This window comes from Sinocyclocheilus rhinocerous, unplaced genomic scaffold (assembly GCF_001515625.1).
Source record: "Sinocyclocheilus rhinocerous isolate Xijiao unplaced genomic scaffold, SAMN03320098_v1.1 scaffold2393, whole genome shotgun sequence".
Classification (NCBI taxonomy): Eukaryota; Metazoa; Chordata; class Actinopteri; order Cypriniformes; family Cyprinidae; genus Sinocyclocheilus; species Sinocyclocheilus rhinocerous.
The window spans coordinates 305,865-327,971 of record NW_015635043.1 but is presented as its reverse complement, the minus strand read 5'-3'; positions in this window follow the sequence as shown (position 1 = coordinate 327,971).

Sequence of the window (22,107 nt, the reverse complement as noted above, 5' to 3'; positions counted from 1 at the left end):
AAAACTTTAAAGTCTAAAAGCAAATTGAAAAGATGAATGCATGATAAAAAGTTTAGACAGTTTTAGTGTGACCTTCTTATACACTGTAAAAAATGACCGTGAATTTAACGGTAAAAGACTGTTCACCACCTGGATTTGGTGGTTATCAGTGTATTACAAAGGTACAAAACAGATTTCAGTACTTCAATAGGTTGGTATATTAACATTATATCAGTTGATAAAATTACGGTATTTAACTGTAAATTTAAGTTAAAACCGTAAAATCTAAAACGTTGCTACCGTATTTTTTACGGTAAAATTCCGGCAACCACAACTGAATTTTTTTTACAGTGTAACCATCAGTCTCTTTAGCTTTAATACAAATCAACCCCTGGGACATAAAAGTTGAAGTAACACGTTGTAATGAAAAAAAGTGTGTCCTTAATATTTTTCATTGTGCAGTCACTGTTTTCTAAAAATAAAAAGGTACTTGTGGCCATATAATATTACAAAATCTTCATTCACAATACATCACGGCCCATCATAACTTATTGCCTAGATATACACATCAGATTTTTTAAATCTTATCAGTTATATTCTTGGACACGTATTTTTACATTTTGGTGAAGGGAGCTATGATCATAAACGTGACTCTGACGCATGTGGCTTGATTATTATTAATTCTCTACATATTCTTGCAGTCGTCTGCAGTTCCTCTCTCGAACCCTGACAGATTAAAATACACGTAGGATTTTTTCATTGATATCTCGAGCTATTCCAAATACCAGCACCCCTGAGATGTCAGTACAGCAATAATCTTTGTTTTGGTCATGGATGTGTAACTATGATGAATAATGGCAGGGCTGACATGCATGTTTTCCTCAAGATGTCTGGGCTTTGTCAAAAGACATGTGTGGTCTGTCTGGTAGCATCTAACCACCGCTGAAACATTTCAATGAACTGGACTGTCAGACTGAGTGTTGCTGTGTTTATGTGTTGTTTGAAGAAACGTCATATTTCTAAGTAGCACCGTTACTGTAAAGAACATTGTTTGTGTACAGTGCTGTGAAGGAAATCACACATTCAAATTCAACTGTGAAATGTGTTAGTCACACCTCCTACAGAAGATTTAGGAGATTCTTGAATCATTTACCAACATTACATGAATTGCATTACTAGTTAATAATAAAGCATCAGAGCACAGTCTGATAATCAAATACAATATTGAGAAAATGTTTTCAAAATATTGTTGAAATCAGGATTATTGAAACAGGGTTATTGCCAGTGGTGGGTACGTTATTCTAAAAAAAAAAGAAGTAATTAGTTATTGGCTACTAATTACATCTTCAACAGTGTAATTAGACCACTCTACTCATTACTGTCTATAAAAAGTATTGGATTACTTATTATTACTTTCTAAATCCCATATCAACCTCAACCAGTTGAACTAAAAAAGGACAGACATAAAACTGATCCTTTAATTAATTCATTCATTCATTCATTCAATAAATAAATAATTCTTGAACTGACCAAAGTATTTAAAGGGACAACGTTACATTAAAAATCATTAGTTTAGCATTATAGATTAATTTTTGATGCTAATTCACTATTAAATATAATTGTTCTATAGTCAATTTTTTTATGCAATTACAATTACAACTGTAATTAAATTACAGAAAAATTAAGAGTATTATTGAATTTTTAAAAGAATGTTTTAAATTTTTTTTTATTATTAAATTACAGTAATCAATTATTTGGTAATGTATTACACCCAACACTGGTTATTACCTATCTAAAATTAAAGCCATAAAAACTAAACTAAACTAAACCAAACCAACCCAAAATAAAATAAAATAAAATAAAATAATGTATTTTATTTCAGCTAGCAACCAAGGCAACATTTTATAAAATTAAAATATTAAAAACTATATATTTTTTTTTTAATAATTAAACTATAATAGTATATTAATGACTAAAATGTCACAGACCTGAACGCATATATAAACATAATATAACAAAACATAACATAATGAGTTTATTTCTATTATCCTTTATTAATAAAATTTATATTAAATAAATTCAGTTTTTGTAATGACTTATTATTACACTTCCAGAAGTGCTGTATGAGTGATTTGAGGTCTGGAAATGGCTGTATTCCAGCACCTTTGAAAAGACCTTTTCAAACACTCAATTGTCATGTTCACAACTACCTAATATTTAAATGTGTGATTAATATTCCGGAGTCAAGTTGAATAGCATTTACATAATCTCCTCACATTGTCCGTGCTGCTATTAAATGGGAATAGAACGTTCCGTCTTCTGCTTATCTACAAATTACTTCTGAACATTCATTTCGTCTCACATTGTGCTTCTTTTCTCCACCTTAATTATATGGACTTTTGCAGATGTGTGCTTCTTTGCGTGATTAAATAACAAGCGGGATTTGTCCCGTTGCCATGGAAACGAGTAATTAATCAATTATTATTACAATCTGCTGTGATAAATTGAGTTAAACCAGTCTCAGAGCATTCTGTCAGATGAATCTGAGCAGAGTGCTCAATATAATTGATATTTTGTTTACTTTTTGTGAGAGTTGCATAACGCAGGCTACACTTTTTGTTCCACACACAATCACAATAACACCATGTTATTACATGGACAGTCTGCAGTGAGCAGTCAGTTTGAGATTGTAAAAGGGGATGCTATAGTTAAACTGGGACACAGACCTGGACTGCATTTTCCAAAAGCATCGTAAGCCTAAGCAGATCATAGATCCATTGCCACCAATAGTCTCTACGATCAACTTATCTCACAATGCTTTTAAGAAACGCAGCCCTGATCAGTTTTGCACAATGAAAGCCTGCCATATCTACTGATGATTTGGGTTTTTTAATCCAGGGAGTATATTGTAAGGATGATAGTTTGAGTATTTACAGTGTGACGCCATATCATTTACTATATTTGTTACAATATTGAACTCACTATAGAACAATTGTCAGTATTTTGGACTTGTTTTCTCTTGTTTTACCCCTGTCTTTGTTCCTGGTTTTCCATATATGGTCTTGTTCCTGTTCTCGTTTAGTTTAATTATGATTCCTGGCACAATTTATTAATTATCCTGTGTATTTAAGTTCCTGTTAGTTCCTTCCTTTCTGTTGGGTCTACTCGTTGAGTTTGTGCATTTGCTCCAGTTTCAATGTTGGAATCTCCCCTGTGTTTCGTCAATAAAGACGATTTAAGATTATTCGTGCCTCTTGCGTTTTCCCTGCAACGACGTACCGTGACAGAAGACCTGACCAAGACAGTAAGCGGTGCCCCTTCTCCCTTTTGTTTTCTTGTTTTGTTTAAAAGTGTTTTCTTTAGAATTTTTTTTTTTATTGGATCCTCTGGAGCAGTTATGTTCTATCTATCAAGACGGCCGTCCCCTGGAAGTTTACATCAGGGAATTCCTTACCTGCTCCAAGCAGACTTCTCTCGACCGGTGGGCTCTTGTGGACTGTTTCTGGGGTGGTCTGAATTGAAGGGATTGCTCAACTGATGCCACTGGCAGGGATACATCAACCTGGCTCGGTTTGTCTGCGGATCCCGTCTCCTCTCCACAGAAAGGGTCCAGTTCCCATGTCGAGCCCAAGGAGGGCTCCAGTCCCCAAGTCAAGCCCAGGGAGGGCCACTGTTCCCGAGTTAGGCCTACAGAGGGCCTCTAAAAACGATATTCTCCCCAAGGATTTTTCTTTGGGGGGGTGGGGTAGTATGGGTCCGTCCGTAGTGGCCGGGCCGAGTGGCGAGGCCGTCCAGCCATGGTGTCCTGAGTTCGCAGCTGTAGTGGCCGGGCCGAGGGGGGAGGCCAGGGCCACGGAGGCCGTCCTGCCATGGCCTCCCGAGTCTCCTGATCCGCCACGGCCTCCTGGGCTCCCTGCTCTGCCATGGCCTCCTGAGTTCCCTGTTCTGCCATGGCCTCCTGAACTGTCTGCTCCGCCATGGCTTCCTGAACTGCCTGCTCCGCCATGGCTTCCTAGTCTGCTTTCTCCGCCATGGATCCCCGAGCTGCCTGCTCCGTCATGGTTCCCTGAGCTCCCTGTGCCGCCATGGCACCCTGGACTGCCTGATCCGCCCTGGAGGTATTCCCCGTGTCCCAGTCCTGCACCAGCCTCCAGGGCTCCCTGGTGGAATTGTTACGGTGCGGGACGCACCTTCCGAGAGGGGGGAGTAATGTCAGTGTTTTGGACTTGTTTTCTCTTGTTTTACCCCTGTCTTTGTTCCTGGTTTTCCATATATGGTCTTTTTCCTGTTCTCGTTTAGTTTAATTATGATTCCTGGCACCTGTGTTTGTTAATTATCCTGTGTATTTAAGTTCCTGTTTGTTCCTTCCTTTCTGTCGGGTCTACTCATTGAGTTTGTGCGTTTGCTCCAGTTTCAATGTTGGAATCTCCCCTGTGTTTCGTCAATAAAGACTATTTATGATTATTCGTGCCTCCTGCGTTTTCCCTGCAACGACGTACCATGACAACAATATTTTAAACAAACTTATTTTAATTATTTTTTTAAATGACAATTTTGCTCACAGCTGTGTTACTATATGATGTTACTGTATACTGCATGATGATAAAAAAACTTTAATATACTTTATTAATATGATAACTAATAAAAAAACACAGGGTTGCAGATTTGTTATGTGTGTAAATTGTTATATATATAATTTACGTATATATAACAAATCTGCAACCCTGTGTTTTTTTAACCATTAACCAATGATTTAATGAATGTTCATGTGATTTTCAATATTCATTTTGTGTTTGTTTCGGTTCCGATTTTCTGAAAGCCCCACATTTCAATAAAACACAAACTAAAGTGATTTTTGGGTGATTACGTTGAGTATTTCCTTTAATAACTGCCATAAAGTATAAAATGGATATTGGTAGTAGGCCACTGAATTATTACAAACTTATTTTTACATTCATATTCATATTTACATTCAAGTGTTCATTGATCTACTCTGGCTGAACCCAAACCACACAGTACAGAATATGAACTGCTTAACCATCTTGATTCACTCATAATAACTGAGAGTAATTTGTCGTATCATTTTATCTTGCTTCATAAAAGCCTAACATTGCAAAAGATTGAGTTGAGCAAGGCAATTAAACACAAATTGTTCTAGTGGGATTGTCCCTGTAATAAGTGCCATTCTTTAGCAAAATAAAATAACAATAAAAATGCTGTTGTCATGCAGCTTTCCCGCCATTACGGCGTATTCACAGTTTACCTCAAAACATTCAGTTGTGCTTGGTATTCCAGCGAGAGACTGCTCTCGTCTGTATTCAGCTGAGACTGTTCCTGTCAGTGATCTATTCAGGGTGCTTGGCGGTGTGATCAGAGAGGACAGTTTTGAGATTATTCACCTCAGGTAAACTCCCAACTCGTCTAGAAGTGTGAATCTCAATTATATTGAGAGCGGCCCATCTTTTTTTGATATTAATAAAGAGCAAATCCATATTAGGAGGAGATTAACAAAGCAGCAGCACAAACAATGAGGTAATTCTTTACAAGAGAACATTCTGTAGACCTGCAGACCTTCAACTGAATATAGTCACTGCTGGAAAGGATTTACATTTAGACGCCGACTGGAATGCTTTTACTATACATATTTAAATTAAAGAACATGTAAGCGGTTAGATGTAAAGTCTTTACCACTCCATCATTTTCATCAGAGCTGGCTCTGTAATTGGATTTCATTTGCAAATAAGCTTCCGGCTAATGGAATGGGGCTCCCTCACTGCCGTCGCATGACGTTGCATGAGGCCACACACTGAAAAATAAATTACTCACTCGGACGACACATGAGAAGATCACCTCCAACACTCTATAGATCAAACACATGAATGCTCTTCGCTTCAGTAAATCCTGCCAAAAAAGCACATCAGGGTTATTTGATGAAACCTTCACAATGAGCTGTTCCTCATGTGCCAAACGCATACTGATGAAGAAAAGCATCAAGTATATGATATATATATATTTTTTAATAATTTGTTTTATGTACTCCCTTATGAAAAAGAGGTGTGGTTAATTATATTGATGATATATGATATAAATATTGTAGTAAAACTATAAAAAAAAAATGTTACTTAAAATAAATGTTAACTGAAATCAAATAAAATCAAATAGAATATAAAATATTTTATTTAAAAAAAAATTATAAAATATTTAAAAGAAACATTTCTCATTTTCTTTTAGTTTAACTTGATATACTAAAATAAATAAAACTAAAACTGAAATGAATTTAATAAAAACTATGAACATATAAAAACTAATAAAAATGACAAAAGTACACAACAAAATTACTAAAACCTTTACAAAAATTTAATTAAAAATGCATAAAAAACTCATTTCAACTATTGAAAACAACTATAATAATATGTCAATAATATTAAAATAACACTATTCAAACACAATATTATCATGAAATTACATGTAAAGATACGCTTCTACTACCTATGCAACTCAATCACTAAAGTTTATCTAACTCCATTTAATTTATCAAACAGTTTCGTTAGAAAATAACATGCAATTAAATGATTAAAACATTGTATTTAGTTAAGTATATTCACTTAAAAGTGTCATTTCTGTAAATTATAGATTATACAAAGTGATGAAGTGATTTTACTCTAAAATCTTAAATGTTTATGATTTACTGTACGATAATTTACAGTGAAAAATTGTGGTTATTAGGTCATTTATTTGATGAATATATTATTATATTTATAAATATTTTATTACAAAATAATTATAAAATAAATAAAAATGACAATTAAAACATCAATACAAAAATATTTAATGATATAAATAGATAAACACATAAAAGTAGTTAATTATATCCCATTATATTATTTAATAAATTATGTCCATTCATGAACTGGGAAATATACCATCATGCCTTAAAAGCCTCCATATTTGAACCTCAGCAGCCAGTTTTTTTACTATGAGTTTAGAAGAATATTTTTCAGCGTATGTCAAATGAGAAGTGTTTCTCTTGTGAAAAGGTGTGAGGAAAAATGACGCCTTTGTGCGAGACGAAAACAGTCAGTCTCCCACCTACGCTAGGTGTCAAGGTTTCATTTCTCCTTTCTTCCATCAAAGCTGCTCGTCTCAGCCTGGAGACTGTGTGGAACATGATATAAAATTGGTACATCCTGTCTGCAAACTGAAACCGTCTGTGCACGCTACGGAGCGCATGCAGCCTCCTGGGGGTGACCTTGGACGATCAGCCACACATGATCAGAATGTGAAAGAGCAGAAGAGAGACGGTGGGGGTGAACGAGGGTGTTTCTTTGGCGGGTAAGGGCATGTACCTTTGTGACACTCCGTCATGGCGATAGACACTTATGGCAGGGTTTTCAATAATGCAGCAGGCCACACAATAAAATTGACAATCAAAGGCCTTTATTCAACAAGCTTCCCTGAATAATTTACACCCTGTTCTGATTAGACTCAAGCCAACAGAGAGAGAGAGAGAGAGAGAGAGAGAGAGAGAGATGCAGAGGAAAAACAGTGACTGAAAAAAGAATGAAAGAGCGAAAGGGAAAGTAACGTGTCAGCAGGGATTCATTTACCCGTTTGACACCTCCGAGAAAAACGGGTGCAATGAGAAAAAGAAAGAGTGAAACGAAGAGGAGAGACGGGAGGAAAATAGCCTTTGTTGAGTCACACTGTCTTTGAAAGCAGAGACTATTGTTGTGGTGGCCTTGCCAGGCCATTAGCTGATGTATTGATAAATGGATACAATGGCAGCATGTTGAAGCACATAGAAGAGAGCTGAGGCCAACTTATAGAAAGGAAACAGATATTCAGTGATTTATGGCAGCTCTAAAGCTGTCATGTCTAATGGCATATATCATTCACGGTTCTTGTGTTTTTGGATGCAGATGCAGATGCAGATTCATGGTGGGTTCTGTCTGAATTTAACAAATGAAAAGAACGAAACATGCAAGGATCAGTGGTTCTGGGCCACTTTATGTCTATATGTGTGCATTAACATTGACAAAAAATGAATTGACAAATATTCATTGACAAATATTCATTCATGACATATTCATGAATCATGAGAAATGTTTCCACAAAAATATGTACCTGCACAACTGTCTTCAATATTGATAATAATCAGAAATGTTTCTTGAGCAGCAAATCAGCATATTAGAATGATTTCTAAAAGATCGTGTGACACTGAAGACTGAAGAAATGATGCTGAAAATTCAGCATTTCTGATCACAGAAATAAATGACATTTTAAAATATATTCAAATAGAAAACAGTTACTTTAAATTGTAATAATATTAGGCTTTTTATGCTGCATTTTGAATCAAATAAACGCAGCCTTAGTGAACTTAAGAGACTTCTTTCATTTTTTTTCTTTTATTTATTTGTTTATTTGTTTGTTTAGAGAGCTAAAAATTATTTTTTTTGCAAATGATTTATGATATATATTGCTGTATTCTTTAAATACAGCAATTTTTAAACTTACTGTGACTGAATTCTTAGTTTGAAAGAATTTCTGCAAACCTATTGTTTGGCCATTCAAATAGCCTTGCAAAAACCAGACTGATTAAAATAATTTGGTGAAACGACTTATATATTATATTGTCCAATGTGATGTTATGGCCCAGGCCCCCAGGGGTCTCTGACTGCCAGAGGCCTCCAGATGAGGTGCCCGCAGTCTGACACTCAGAAAAAAGGTAATACAAATGTAAAATATTGAATTTATATTTTACTTGGAATGCTATTTCACATTAATTAGACATTGCATTTTGCAAATGAAAGTGTGAGTGTAATTTCCGTGCTAGTACTACTATTTTCACAAAACGACTGTTTCCAAACTGGTTTCCTAAACAGTTCCCCCTGTTTTCTTTTGGTCAGAAATACAGACAGCCACGCCCCCAAACGCACGCCATTGGCTGAGCCAGTGTTGCTATGTTGGGCTAGTCGAATTCTCAAACAAACACAACAATGTTTTGATACCAACACTGTTTAGACTTTCTAAAGAAATCAGCCTAATTAATTTCATAGGATAGTTCATCAGGATGTTGATGTTGTGCTTGGCTTAAACCTCTTTTTTTGTACTTCCTCTTCCTCCATGGTTCCTTTTCCCTCACTTCTTTTGTAAACTCTCTCCTCACTTTGTTTTTTTCTTTTGTTCACTCCTCTTTCCTTCGAACCCCACTCCACTATTAAACTCATTACCCAGTTTAATTTCCTGTCAAATCTGAAGTAATTAGGAAGCAATTATTGGCATTTATATTACTTAAGTCTTAGAAAAATATATTTTATGATCACCTCAGAGTACAATTATAAGGGACCTGCATGGTGTAGAGCTGAATAATCGCTGCTCCGAGCATTCAAGAAATACATTATAGCATGGTTAATACCCTACACTAAATAAAGACAGCCATAGTTTTGAGTTTGTGTGTGTGTGTGTGTGTGTGTGTGTGTGTTTAGAGATATGAGTGTATTGGGAAACATCAGCTCAGTTTTATATAAAATGTCATTAGATTGTCTCATTTACTTCATGTGAATTATTACCGCATCCTCCATGGAAATTTTGAGGTGCACCATGGGTGTCAATTAAAATAACTAATGTGATGTTGCATCAGCTGTATGGCTTTTATAGTTGTTTAAATGTCTTTAAGCAGGATGGAATAATAGTTTAAAATATCTACAATGCCCTCAGTGTCACTATGCTGGTATTTAAATTTTTAACGATTTACACTAAAGCGTGAAAAAAAGTATTGTAAAGGTGGAGTAATTTAGTTGAGTATTTGAGATGTTTAAGAGGAGGAGAAGGCAGGCATCTGTTTGGCTCTACTGTGGAAAACCGAAGGAAACCGTCTTCTACAGCGAAAACATGTGGTATCAACGTGTGTGTGTGTGTGTGTGTGTGTGTGTGTGCGTGCGTGCGTGTGTGTGTGTGTGTGTGCGTGCGGTTTGACTCCTGAATTACACTCTGTTGCTCTAATTTAGTGAAGGAAGGTCTTATGTACTAGTCAAAAGCCATAGCAACAGTTTTATTAAAAGAGAAGTTTGTAATTTAATTTAATTCATTTATTTATTGAATGTCAAAACACATTTGTCTATTCCAACTAACTGTTGGTTCATTCTACCAAAATTGTAAACATTGTGGCTCTGTCGCATTATTAAAATGATCTGTTTGTTAGAACATCCTTCTGAAATGAAGTGTGCTCAATTATACTGAATGTGCACTCGTAGTGTACTTAAAATCTTAAAAGTATATTTTTACAAAAGTGTATTTGCAGATATATTAATGAAATAAAGGGCCACTAAAATGTATTTAAAGCTTTTGTAACACACTCAAGTACACAAAATAGGAATAATGGCAAATTAAGTTTTACTTGAAAGTACACTTTACATCATATTTTAATAATATTTTGTCGTTCTTTCAAGAAGTACACTTATTTTGATGTGTTGCCTAACATACTAAAGCACATGTAAAGTACTTGATTATAATTTTAACTGTAGTGTTATTCAATATTACATCACAAATTAATATATTTTAAATGTACTAAACTGCAACTTCATGTTTACAAATGTATATACATTTAAATACACAACATAGCTGGCAAGTTTCAAAAGAAATTACTTGAAAGTATATTTTAGTTCATCATAAAAGCTTGTCAGTACATTTAGCATGTCACTTTAACAATATTTGAACAGACAATGAAAGTAATTATGAAATGACATATAAAGATACTTAAGTCCTACTTAAGTAGGTCAAAAAAAGCATTCTTAGGTGCATGTAATATGTAATAATACATTTTCATATTGAAAATAACATGCAAATAAACGTCTGAAAACATTTAATTCAGTTCACATTTAATTATATTCTTTTAAAGTATTATTTCCATAAGTATTCTTGTAAAACTTTGCAAAGGTGCACTTTTTTTTCACAAGGACAGCCTGACACCGTAGCATTGACCAATGGGGTGTGTTTGGGGTATTTGTCTGACCAATGGAAGACAAGAAGAGTATTTGAGAAACCTGTTTGGGGGAAAAAAAAGTAATTACTTGTTTAATTCCATTTTGTGACTCTCCATTAGTTCAGCAAGTGCCTAAGCACAAGAGAGAATACAAAAAATGAAATGTACATTTAAATAAAAAAAAATTAAGACTTGAGAAATACAATTACGGAAATTGAGAAATGCTGGGAAATATAAACTTAGTGCAGTATATAATGTTTGTTCTTTCAAATATGCAAACACTATTTTCATTTTTTTTTTTTTGAAGAAGAAAATGTGAGTAGTGTTATAATTTTTTGTATTACAGTATCAGATCCATTGGCAATTGTACTCAGATCTGTGGAGTGCTGAGAGGTTTACAAAATAGTGTAACCGTAACACGTCTACTGCCCTCTAGTGTGCAACTACACCAAAACCCATTCATCTTTTGAGTGAAAAAGCATTCCAGCCAGGCTAATACAGTCAGTCACCATCCCCAGAGTTGCAAAAGCCAGCCTAGACTTTCAAGCTGACACAGTCCTGATGTCTCTGACATATATCTGGCTCAAAGAAAGCCTTTCATTCATCATCGATTGAGGAGGGGGGCAAAAGATATTCATTGTCTGCTCACACAAAAGGCACAACAAAGCAGCAAGACATTCTATCCACCTGGCTCTGAGATACGCAGGCAGAGCGGAACAGGACCGCTTTTGTTACTGTATTAATGAGAGCTCCTGTTTCCAAAACCTGCCCCCTCTGCCCCGACACCAGACTCACAGACCCCGCCACACCGGGGGGCTCGAGGTGGCTGGACTCTTAAAGTCAGACTATCAAATATTTCTGTCTTAAAAAGCTGTAGTAAATTTAAAAATGTCATATTTTATAAGTAGAATGAGGTGGAACGTTTTGCTGAGGGTCATTTTGCAGTTTATTCTTGTGGGAGATACACTGCTGACCACAGTGTTATGGAGCAGCCCAAATACAAACACACACACGTCTCGCTTGAGGATGATGGTTGTTCAACATGATCACCAGATGGGGGCAGTAGACGAAAGCTTTGAAGTAGAGCATCTGTTTGAAATGGGATGCTTCTACTTTCTATTCTTTTCCTTTCTTGCATATTCTTTTTTTTTTTTTCAGTTCTGTCACAGCAAAATATACACTTTCTGTAAAGTCCACTTGGGTAGAAACTGGTATTTTTCACAAAAGGACATGAAACTCTTGAAAATAAAGTCAATTTCAATGTTCTTCGGCAAAATGTCAAGTAGACAGTGTTTTTGTCAACCTCAGGAGGTCAAGCTCTATATATTACTATATGTGACCCTGGACCACAAAAACTAGTCATAAGGGTACATTTTTCGAAATTGAGATTTATACATCACCTGAAAGCTGAATAAATAAGCTTTCCATTAATGCATGGTTTGTTAGGATACGACAATATTTGGCCGAGATACAACTATTTGAAAATCTGGAATCTGAGGGTGCAAAAAAATCTAAATATTGAGAAAATCGTCTTTAAAATTGACCGAATGATAATTCGATAAACTATAATTTTGACCCATACAATGTATTTTTGGCTATTGCTGATGTTTTATTGAATTTATAATGAAAAATATTGAACAAACGAGACATTTAATTGCAGTTTAAAATCCTATATTTATGTGATTTCATTATTTTCTAGAAATAAACATCAAAATTATTTTAGAATTAAATTAACATATTTTAAAATCTTTTTATTTTAATGAAAATAAATAAAACTATGCCATAATGGTGACTGCACTCCATACAAGGGGCTTGAAAGTGTGACATCAATTTGCAGTTATATTTCCTATTCAGTAAATTAAAGCTAAACCATATAATTATATAATATTTGTTTGATCGATGTCCTTAATAAATAACATTAGGTAGCAAAGCTGACAAGAAAATACATGTAATTATTTACTTTCTGCTGTACTGTAGAAAGACTTGTCAATTTTGTTACCAATGTTTTTAATAAGAACATTGATCATATTTTTATTTTATTTATTTATTTATATATTTTTTTCAATTCATAGAAAAAATGTGTCAATCAATAACTGCAAATTGATGTCACACCTTCAAGCCTCTTTCATTCCTGGGTGTCACAATTTTCAGGAATGATTTTATTATTATTTATTTTATTTTTTTTACTGTGGAACATCATGGGTTGAAACATTTGAGTTTCACACAAACACCACTAAATTTGATCTTTTTGATGATTAAAAGAAAATGAAACAAACTTAATTTAAGCAAAATTAAAAATTAGCTTCTGAGTTTCTTATGACTGAAACATCCAGGCTTGATGCCAGTAGCCAATTCCTAAAGACTGAATCGTCTTGTTCACGTTCAACATATAGTATCACATAAACAACAACAACAACAACAACAACAACAACAAAAATTGGTTTGGTATTTGTTTTAACCATTTGGCCTCCAGATCGTGTCTGTGTTGTATCCTGTGACCATCTGCCCCGCATGGGCTGCCCTGACAAATAAAAAGTGATGACTTATGAATGCCCAGAGGGCCTGACACGTGCTCACTAAACATCCTCTGACTCCAAGCCGCCTAAACAAACAGTCTGACAGCCAAATTCAATATGAAATGTGTCTTAACGGCATTCAGTTATTCATTGATCTTTTTGATGATTAAAAGAAAATGAAACAAACTTAATTTAAGCAAAATTAAAAATTAGCTTCTGAGTTTCTTATGACTGAAACATCCAGGCTTGATGCCAGTAGCCAATTCCTAAAGACTGAATCGTCTTGTTCACGTTCAACATATAGTATCACATAAACAACAACAACAACAACAACAACAACAACAAAAATTGGTTTGGTATTTGTTTTAACCATTTGGCCTCCAGATCGTGTCTGTGTTGTATCCTGTGACCATCTGCCCCGCATGGGCTGCCCTGACAAATAAAAAGTGATGACTTATGAATGCCCAGAGGGCCTGACACGTGCTCACTAAACATCCTCTGACTCCAAGCCGCCTAAACAAACAGTCTGACAGCCAAATTCAATATGAAATGTGTCTTAACGGCATTCAGTTATTCACTTTAGCGTCATTTACAGTAAGTCACATTTTTCCGGCCCACTGAACGGAAAAGAAGAATTGTTAGTTTCCACCCAGTCTTAAAACCGCAAACAGGTTGATGTTTAATCACATGAGTCACACTAGACCTGCAAATTATGGGGATATATTAAAGGGATATTCCGGGTTATGAGAGCATGTTGAAAGCTACACATTTCTTGCTGTCAGTCTGCTATGAGACGTAAATGATATATGTGGGCGTGCGTTTTGTGTTGAGTATTTGGCTGTAGGCTCCTTTCAATGACAACGCAATGGAAAAATAACAAAACACATAATTGCTTTGGATTTCATATACAGTATATGTAATTGGTAAACTAGATTTTTACATTTGATGAAGAAAATGTGAGTGGCTGCTGTTGTGTTGCTATGTTTTAGCATGTAGCTATGTGGTTGCTAGCGCTAACTGACTTCTTAGCACACAAAGTCAAAACACCCTCAAGTCTGTGATATCGCGCTCTGTAGATATGACTTTAATGTATTTTTTAACCTATATACAGAAGTCTGGGACCAATTTGAGGGTTCGCTCACGCTCGTGGGATGAGTTACACACCGAATTTCATGATGAGCAACACTAACAGTCATGCTTGTCCGAGCAAGCACCGCTAAGTACCAAAACTGAGGAAAAACATTAGGAAATCCTAGCTTTGTTGGGCTGCAATGACAGTCTCACATGGCTCAACAAACAGGAGCTCGCATGGCGTGACAAGCTCGCTACTAACAAATTGTGCTGCCATGGCGATCGCTTTAAACAAACCCGACTTTCAACAGGTGAAACACAAGTGAGAATGGACATAGAAAGAGCGACTGTTTGTTTGTGGATTTGTGAGGATGTGGGTGAACCGCTGGAAAACACTGCTGGTGCAAAACTATCTGCTGCTCTAATGTACATCAACTGGTTTTATAGACTTAATATGGCTCTCATCTCTGATTAAAAGAAAAACAACGTCTCCTAAAGAACACAGAGACAGATTGTTGTTCTGACTGGAATGAGAACAACTATCCCTCTATGGACTACATTACGAAACAAGTTTAAAAAAGCTCAACTGGTTTGTTTTGGAGCGAACATCATCTCCAGATCAGGTTTTTGAGTTGTTTATGATTACCTAGAAAATGGTATGGTAGCAGATTTCTGTCACAATTCACACAGGGAATCTTTGACTGCATACAATTTAATGGTTTCATTTTTTTTCTGCCTGCTTTTCTTTTTGTCATTTAAAAATGACATGGACTAGCAGAGGATTAAAGTTCAAAAGAGGTTAAAAATAGAGGTTAGCATTGCAGGAATATATTGCATACCAGATATGACAAGACTCAATTAATCATAAAGGTGGAGATGATACTGCTTCTAAATGCAGTGAATGATTATAGACAATACGTCTTAGGTATGTTTGAACTCAGCACTGAAATAGAAGAGAGGAGAAGCACAGAAGGAAAGGACGCCTAACACCTACCAATGTCAAATAAACATCCTGGAATCTTCTTTCCCGAGGTGGTCATACATATGTTTCACATTTTCCACAAATGTTTCTAAAATATGAAAATATGAACGAGTGTTTCTTAAACTTCAGGCACTATGTTGGTTAATTTTTATTCACACAAACAGATTTCAACTTACATGAAGTTATATGAAGGTCACATTAAAGGGGTCATATGATGCTGCTAAAAAGAACAGTATTTTGTGTATTTGGTGTAATGAAATGTGTTTATGCGGTTTAAGGTTCAAAAAACACATTATTTTCCACATACTGTACGTTATTGTTTCTCCTCTATGCCCCACCTTTCTGAAACGCGTCGATTTTTAGAAAGCTCATTGGTCTGAAAAAGCGAGGTGTTCTCTGATTGGTCAGCTATCCAGTGCGTTGTGATTGGCCGAATACCTCAAGCGTGTGACAGAAAGGTTACGCCCTTACCATACTGTGATGATGCTGCAAGAGCTTGTAACACGCCAAAGAGAAAGGAAAAATTGAAATCACATCATATGACCCCTTTAAAAACCTTTTGAAAATGTTTTTCGTTGTTGTTGCTTTGAATATTTTTTTTTATTACCTTTGACCCAGACAACTATGAAAATCCATCATTGAAATATCAATTACATTTCTAATTTAAAAGTATGATAATCTAAACAAATAGTCAAAAAAAACTTCCTATTTCACTATTTACATATTTATATATAATGACTGCTCCTCAATTGTTTGTCAACTTTAATACATATTTTTATAAAACATAAATGCTACAATTTTGACACACTATGCCAAAAAGTATGAGCATATTTAAAAAATAAAAAATAAAATGTATTGTATTCAAACAATATTATTGGTCATGTATTATATTATAATATTTTAGAAAAAATCTATTTATTTTGTAATAAAAACAAAAGTTGTGTTGTCAAACTATGCAAAAATATGAACATATTAGTGAAATATTAATATCATCAGTTTTTATATAAAATTATTAGTTTTTACATTGTTTTTTACACACACACACACAAACACGCACGCACGCACGCACGCACACACACACAGACACACACACACACACACACACACACACACATTTATTTACACCGAAAGCTACTAAACACAATACATAATTTGAGATGTGGTTGAAATATCAAATTAAATAAGATATGAAAAGTTCATGGGACAATAAGGTCCCAAAGCTGAAGAAACACTCAATTAGAAAGTACTTTTGGACAAAAAAAAAGACATGCAATCCCACAGCAAAATTCCTGCCTATACACACACAATGGCATCCTGAAAGGCCGAGCCAGTTTTTACACAATGACCGGGCTCTTGGTTCTCTATCTGGTCTCAGGCCGAGTCAAACGAGCTCTTATTAGCAGTCATTGTACTAGTTGAGCTGTCCTCATAAGTGGTTGTGGGCCATTTGATCCCATCCTCGATTTCAAAGAGACAGGAACCCAATACGCACCGATGAGATGGATAGAGCGAGAGGTAGCTCGGTTCATGTCTTCAGAAGCTCTCTTACCCAGGTGGGCCAATCAGGAGGAGGGGGTGTTCGGTGGGGCGACCTGACCCTCCCAACACCCCCTCAGTATAGCCTCTCTGGTCTGCTTGAGCTCAACATGTAATACCTGTATCTGATTTCACGGATCTGTGAAAGAGATAGATGATGTTTGAAAAAGGGAAAGCCCTTTTTTTTCCAAGCCATCTTTCTTTTTTCCTATGGCTATTCATTTTGGCTGTCGCATTATAGGCTGTTTTGCTTTCGTCTTTTGCTTAATTAATTGCCTGGTTAATCTCTTTAGAGGCCTGAAAAAAAAGAAACAATCGAAACAAGGAAAACAGCAAATGAGCCAACAAACACTTTTCATCGCACAACGGCTGTTTGTACGACACGCATGGATGCCACATAACATACACTTTTAAACTAAACAACTATCGCTATAAAATCTCAGGCAGCTGCTCTTCCGAGAAAGCTTTTTTATTTTATTTTTTTGAGGTTTGAAAAGCTTTCAGGTCAGAAACACTTCATTTGAATTTCTGGTTCAAACCTCTATTTACAGTTTGTTTATGCAGCAGAGACACACTATATGATAAGGGTTACAGGAATTTGGCTATGGACATTTTACAGCTTAGCAACAAAATTGTGGTAATTATAATGCAACAATAATTTAATGTTTTTGTGAAGTGCCACTTGCCAAATATAGTTATCCAGTTTTATTTCTCACTGGTTGCTTGTTCACAGCTCATGAGATTTGAGTTATGTAGGGTGACCATACATCCTCTTTGCCCAGGACATGTCCTGGCCGAGATTTCTAAATTGCCTGAAATGTCTGTGTTTTGGCTTTGTTTTCCTATTTATGTGCTCTACAGTCCTGAAACGTTAAATGCATGTGTATGTGTATGTGTATTTGTATTGCTTTGACATCTGTAAATCCCACCTTCTCACACAACATGATTGGTTGATTATGTACAATGCCTGAACGCTATTGGTCTAACTACTTTTCAGTCGTTACCATCAGCAAAGTATGAAAACAATAGAGTGGATTAGTGTAGGCCGACTTTTTCAGCAGCACTCATTCTGGAAATATTTTTCACATTCATTTTTTTTTTTAAAGCCTTTGTTAAAGTGTTATAATCCGTGAACCAAACCAACCAGCTATGAGGTGAATCACAATATAACAAATTCGATTTTAACAAAGTATATGAAAATCTTACAAAATACAAAGGTACAAGATTGTGTTCTTACCAGCTTTAGTGAGGGAAAGAACTACAATCCCATGAACCATTGCAAATTACATTAATCAAATTTTTAAAAAAGGATCATGAGTGATATAGTTTTTCACCACAAGGATGTACAGTATATGGTCACCTTAGGTTACGTTACGTCTTAAGAGAAATGAACAGAAACAAATAAGGCAATTGTTGTTTTCTTTTCTGTGGCATCATCTACATTTTTCTTCATGTCTTAATTATCCAGATAAAGTATCACACATTTCTGTCAACATTACATTTTTATGAAATATTTACTTTTATTTAAAATTGTATAAAAGTAAAAAAAAAAATGAAACCAACATTAACTATTATAGCCTACTTCTTTGCCACTGACCCAGAACTGTACAATAGTAGCAAGAGCTCATTTTAATTCCCCTTAATAAGACATATCATAAGATTAGTTGGCCTCAAAGCTCATGATTTTCCAGGCGCTTGCCAGGCTGACAGATGGCTAATCAGGCTTTTTCCATTTCAATTGCACTGTTCGACTCTGTTCTGAGCGGCCACTGAAAATCTCTGTCTGGGCATTGACATACTTGTAACATGAGAAGATGAGTCAGAGCTGCTGTCATGCTCCTCCAATCATAAATGACATGAGGAAACCTTTAAAACACCAAAAGTGACCATCCAGTGACCTCCTCACAGAGATCCGAAGCATTAAGATAATCCCATTCTGAGGACTAGTAATCTATTTTTCTTCAAAACTCTTAGGAGGAGATAAGGAACTTCTGCAATTCGTGACTATCGTAAAAGCCAAATAAACAACATCTGCTTTTCAGAAAGCCATTTATAATTGCTCTATGGCCAAACATCCTCAGTTCTTGAGCTGTGTGTCTGCCTTTTAAAATATGACTGAGTGCCTTAGCAATCACTGGATGGTTGTAGACCTTTACAGGGTAAAGAGACCATGGAATCGATAAGCTGTTGATGAAGGTATGTGTCGACAGGGCATGGGGACTTAGCAGTTGGCGCCAGCTTTAATTCCGTGCGAGAGGAAAGAGTGGCATCCCAGAAAATCAAAGCCCTGTAAAATTAAAGGTTTGCACCTTCTTTTCAGAGATAAATCTACAACTGTCAAAACTGTACTTCTTGCGAGACGCTAGGATGAAATCAAGCTACTCATTGTTGAAAGGCCAGTGATGGATGAGTGCAAGCTAGCTTTTAAAACAACCAAATCTAGACTGCCACATACTTAAAAGATAACTGTGACGAGAGGGGCGGGGCCGAGAGCCGTGGGAACGGAGCGAGGCCGGTGGAGTAATTGCTAATGTGCGACACCTGCGCCACTCACCGGTCTCGAGTCTCACGGAGGAGCTCCGGAAGGATAAAAGTAGGAGTGACAACAGTGAAAGACGAGAGAGGACCAGGCCTGGATTTTAATTTTTGTTTTGGTTTTGTTTGTACGCGACAGTCGTCCGCGAGGGGCTGTTGTGCTATTTTGTGTTTGTTTATTTTATTATTAAAGTCTTAAATGTTCGCCGGTTCCCGCCTCCTTCTTCCAGTGACTACGAACTTTGCTACAATAACATTTTGATTCATTGGTTTAATGGAAGTGCTTCTCAACTGACTCCAAGATTTTACATTGGACTTCAAGTGGCAGCCAAACAAAGTAAATATTTGTTCATTGTACAAAAGATATTCCTCACTAAAAATATCTAATTTGGTTTATTGTTGGCTTCTAAATGTCTCTTTAAAGTCATTGCCTTTCCAAGTCTTTCATGCGTTCAGCAGCCAATTGTTGTCAACAGAAACCATGGTTATGCACTTGTCAAGTGAATTTCTGTTTGTAGTCTGGCTCAGTGTTCTCAACATTTTGATACCAAGGACTCCAACATATGATGATTCCTTTGCAAAGAATTATAATATAATGGCAAAGAATGCTAAATATAATGGCAGCAATACGGTTTCATTTTATAAAAACAATATTAAATAATAATAACATGTAACAATTTTTGTATAACTCATCGTCAAAGTTGACAATAGTAGTCTGATTACTAGTTTGAATGAACAATATGAATTATTAGAATAGTAATTTGAATTAAGTTGATAGTGCATGTTTTATGTATCCACTAAAATATTAGATGCATAAACCTTAAAAAACAAATGTAGATATTATTACTGTTAAAAATAGGCCTGTCAATAAAATGATAGATTAAAATATTAAAATTATAATCTCCTTCCCACCTTTAGAAAATTTAATAAAGCAGTAACAATTCAATTAAATGCTTTCTTGTTAGTGTGCTTTGGCAAATCCTCTCTAACAAATGACAGCTCATTTTGAGCATGACCTTACTTCTATAAACATGCTAGACTAACTTTCAGTCAATTATGACACTGATGAGATACAACTATAGTTTCCCTAAACTGGTTTTATAACAACTTAAACTAGAGGCACAGGATGTGCCCTTTTAATGCAGTTCTTGTAAACAGTTTACCCTTTTAGTGGTAAGTGGCGGGCCGGTAGAAAATGTGTTGACATGTTTCGCTAGTAACAGCTAGTAATATGTCATTGCAAAGAGTTTATTTATAATGCAACAGTTCCACAGCATTTATTATTTGTGGTATGTATTTGCTATCTTTGGGCCAGAAAACAAACTCATAAACTCGTTTGAATGGCTCATACACAAACTCTTATGTGTTTTCTTATTGCATATCAACAAAAACTTTATTATTAGCATGTGTTTTAAAAGATATTTTATAACCTGGGTGAACTTCCCAAGGTATTGCGATCTTACAGCAAACATCCAAAACAGCTTTTTTTTTTTTTTGAAGAATAATCAAAGGCTATTTTTCCTCAAACATGCTGAATCTAACTAGACACATGTTGGCAATTTAACTGTGTTTATGACTGTGCCACAGACACATTTAAGCCCGTAACCTTTAAGTTTGATATGCAACAGCTGATAATGATTTTGAGTTTTACCTTTATCATGAGAAAATTGATGTAATCATCTCTACCTACTAATCACACAACTAATCCAAGGCGACCACTAGTGTGTCTGTCTTTCACCTTTATTCGCTTCTGAAATATCTTTTAACGTAGGCTTTGAAAATACTCATTTTTATATTTTATTAAGTTTGCCAGATATTCAATGCTACATTGCTTGATCGGGAAAAATCCCATGTTTACTTTACAGAAGTTCAAGGCCACTTGTTTGGCACTGTGCTGAGGTGCACAAATCCTCCTCAGCTGACACTATCAAGAATTTGCCATGAGACAAGACTGTATTTAGTTTGAAATGGCTTATTACTATTATTTTCATATTTATGTATCTAAATTATAAAATCTTATGTGCTATACACTGACAGAAGCCTGTAAAATACGGCCCAACGTACCATGTTAATATAACAGAATTTCTGTACTGATTTTTCACAGGCGTTTTACCCATATTTTGAATTCCGCATTTCATTGTGTTGTAGTTTAGGGTTGAAAGGGAAAGTTTGTAAATTTAAAGAGATTGTTTACCCAAAAGTGAAAATTTCGTCAGACAGTTGATAGTAGCCATTGACTTCCATAGTATTTTTTCATAGTATGGCAGTCAGTGGCTACCGACAACTGTTTGCTCACAACATTCTTCAAAATATCTTCTTTTGTGTTCAACAGAAGAAAGAAACTCAAACAGTTTGGAACAACATGAGGGTGAGTAAATGATGACAGAATTTTCATTTTTAGGTTCCTATAAAAGGGTCATATGATGCGATTTCAATTTTTCCTTTCTCTTTGGAGTGTTACAAGCTCTTGGTGCATAAAGAAGATCTGTAAAGTTGCAAAGACTAAA